Source organism: Hibiscus syriacus, unplaced genomic scaffold, assembly GCF_006381635.1.
Source record: "Hibiscus syriacus cultivar Baekdansim isolate YM2019G1 unplaced genomic scaffold, ASM638163v2 tig00117034_pilon, whole genome shotgun sequence".
Taxonomy (NCBI): domain Eukaryota; kingdom Viridiplantae; phylum Streptophyta; class Magnoliopsida; order Malvales; family Malvaceae; genus Hibiscus; species Hibiscus syriacus.
Window position 1 is genome coordinate 14,179,201 of NW_024063533.1, and position 3,257 is coordinate 14,182,457.

General features: G+C 31.3%; 1 long non-coding RNA gene across 2 annotated transcripts; it reads left to right on the top strand.

Annotated features, from left to right (window-relative positions):
- Positions 1–505: 505 nt before the first annotated feature.
- On the top strand, positions 506–2,981 carry LOC120196620. 2 transcript variants are annotated; one of them, XR_005523183.1, is made up of 4 exons: positions 506–572; positions 981–1,071; positions 1,999–2,063; positions 2,733–2,981. It is a non-coding gene; the product is annotated as an uncharacterized LOC120196620 (long non-coding RNA). The 2 variants fall into 2 exon arrangements; XR_005523182.1 differs by lacking the exon at positions 506–572 and adding an exon at positions 579–867.
- The last annotated feature ends 276 nt before the right edge of the window (positions 2,982–3,257 follow it).

The following is a 3,257-nucleotide window of genomic DNA, read 5'->3' on the forward strand; positions in this document are numbered from 1 at the left end:
GTGAATACCAAGAAACTTTAGGTCCGTGTTGTGAAAAGGAAATTGAGGATGTGAAATGTCAACTATGTTCGCATCTATTCGTAACTAGTGGAAAATTTGAGGATAAATTTTTCTTAAAGGATAGAATTGTAACGTCTCATAATTTTATTAAGGATTAAATTGATAAATAAAATTTGTTCGAAGACTAGTTAGATAATTTTTATGTGTTGTGGGATTGAATTTCAAGTATGATGTGAAGAATTAATTGTTATAATTTATGTTTGAGAGATTAGTGACTTTGAAACAAATGAATTTCGCATCTTTAGGGTGAAAACAAAGGAAGTGTTGGACTCTTTAATGAATCATTATCCCTAAAGTTTATAAGATATTTTGCTTGGGTGAATATAGACCATTAGATTGGATTCCATCTCAATTTTAAACCAATTGATCTAGAAAAAATGTGTGGATGTTATAATTTATGAAAATAGGTTTTTATATGTGGAAATAAAGAGATGAATAATGATGAAAATGATTATCTTCTTCTTCTTCTTCTTCTTCTTCTTTCTTAAGCATATGTGAAAAACAGAGGAAAGGTAAGTTTTCTCTCTTTTCTTCTTTTTCCTCTATTTCTTGTTAGTTTTGGAGATAGCTTGTGAGAGACAAAAGTGTTCATCTCTTCATTTCATTCAAGATGGGTACAAGAATCAAGATTTTGAATGAGTTATGTTCGAGCCCTAAGTTTATCCATGAAAGTTTTAGTGAGAGAGTTTTGGGGTTTGAAATGCTTAGATAGAATGAAGAGTGATGAGTAACTCTCTTCCACCTCCAAGGTTGTATTCTCTTAATGCAAGTGAAGAAATCAAATTAAGGGAGAAGTAATTATTAGAGGTTAGAGACCAAGAGCAAGAGTTTCCATGCTTCTCTAATTATTAAAGTTATATCTTTGTGTTTTCAAGGATGTTAGAATATATTTAGTGACATTTGGTTGGTTTTGTGCTTAGAGTCTTGTGGAAGCTAAAAGGCGAAGCATGAATGTATCTTTTGAGGGAGAACCGCAACATTTTTAATGAAGGTATTAGATGCTTGCTTGAGGTGAGCACCCTCGGAATCTGAACTATTTAATGATTTGCGTAATTTTGATGCCTTGCTTATCTTGTATGAATATTCAATTAAAGGTTTGGGTAGTAATTCTTAAGAACCTCATTACTATGATAAATTTATTAAGTAGAACTAATATGAGCATGCTTAGTGTACCTGGTTATATGATAAGTTCAAAATTTGGATTTACGTGTTGGAAACCTAAATTTTTAAGTTGAGAACCTGTTTTTAGGTTATAACATGGATTTTAGGTTGTAACCTATTTTGGTTATTATTTTATTTTTGAAGGATATTTTGGTTATTATTTGATTTTTAGGTTGTAACCTATTTTTATGTTATCACTGGATTTTAGGTTGTAACCTATTTTTAGGTTGTAACCTATTTTTAGGTTGTAAACCTGTTTTAAGGTTGTAAATCGAATTTTAAGTTGGAAACCAAAATTTAGGTGGGAAACCTATTTTTAAATTGGAAATATGTGTTATGACTTTTCCTATGTAAATATGTGGGATCTCTTAATTAGTTATATGTCTAGAATAACACAAGATAAATGAGTAAGAACACTCGTTTAAGAATAAAAGTGATTGGGGAACCCTCAATATTGAAAGATTAAAATACACTGAGGTGTTCATGCTATTAATTAGTGGAAGTCTTAAGATACCTTGAAAGCGAGATACTTAAAGTAATGATGATACGATCAAAAGAACAAAAGGCTTTAAATGGTAAATTACAAGAAATAATCTTATAAATGGTTAAAGGATTCCTTGGAGGTGAAAATGACCAAAATGCCTTGTGTACCTAAATGATCAGAACATGGTGGTTTAATGAGCTAGTAAATGTCTTATGAATTTTATAAATGATTAAATGTATATTCTATGATGCATAAATGATTGTCATGTTGCATGACTTAATGCATGATGTTAGGGAAGACTTATGGTAAGTCGACCGGTTCTTTATTATGATGATGCATGATGACAGGGAAGCTTGAGGTAAGTTATCTCGATTATTACTATTAATGGTTGATTACACCGAGTTGAGTGAAATGCATGCATTCTAATATTGTTATTGCTGAAGTAAACTATTTAGAAGATGTTGGTACAATGGCATGCCTAGGGTCGAGCAGCTACGTCTTGGTTTCTCGAGATCATTCGCCTTAGCAAAGCAACCATGTGATAGTATTGACACTTCGATGTGGAATATATGTCATCATGTTATTTGTCATCATTATTGGGTGTCCCTAATAATATATCATGATGACAAATAACTATTGATGATTATATATGTGCTTGCTAATGACGATGATATGCATGATATACATGTGCTTGCTAATGATAACGATATGCAAAATATACATGTGCTTGCTAATGATGATGATGTGCATGATATTCATGTGTTTACTACTGATGATTAAAAGAATGATATACATGTGCTTACTATTGATGATTATAGGCATGATATTTTACCCATGTCGATGATAGGATTAAATATGGTAATCTAGATAAGGCAATTATCGGATGAATAGTTAATGATAAGACTGAGAAGTATTGAATAATGGCTTAAGATCATAAATGGCTAGTATGTTGATTTCATGGGACTCGTGAATATAGTAGGGTCGGTGTGTACTCACTGGGCTTCACTCTTAATTATTATTTTTACAGGTTCAAGTTTTGGGGATCACAATGGGATAATGATGCTATGAGAGAAGTCTCAGTGGGAGTATCAGAGTACGACGATGAGGACTTTAAGTGGGCATGTAGAGATTATAAATTTATTCGAGTTGGTTGTAAATTGTTTGTTAGGTATTTCAATTTTCAAATAAAGGAGTTTCACCCTTTCCTAAATGTTTATATTTTTTTTATAATGACATTATTAGTTTTTAAACCTTTCAAGTAAACTGCATTTTTTGAGTGGATTTATAGGATCACATAGGTGATCCAATGTGACATCGTCGATTTGGATTTGGTTTATGGGTCGGATTAAGAGTTTTAAAATCCTTTTTATTAAAGTCAATATTGCTAGGTTCTTACTTGAAAAAACAGATCCAAAAAATAAGTATAAGGTAGAGTGAAAAAGAAAACTAATAAACAGACTCAAATGTACGATATCTTAAAGGACGTAACATTCTTGGGTTGTCCAATTGAACATAATACCCTGCTTTAGGATTATTGTTATTTTTAAAGATT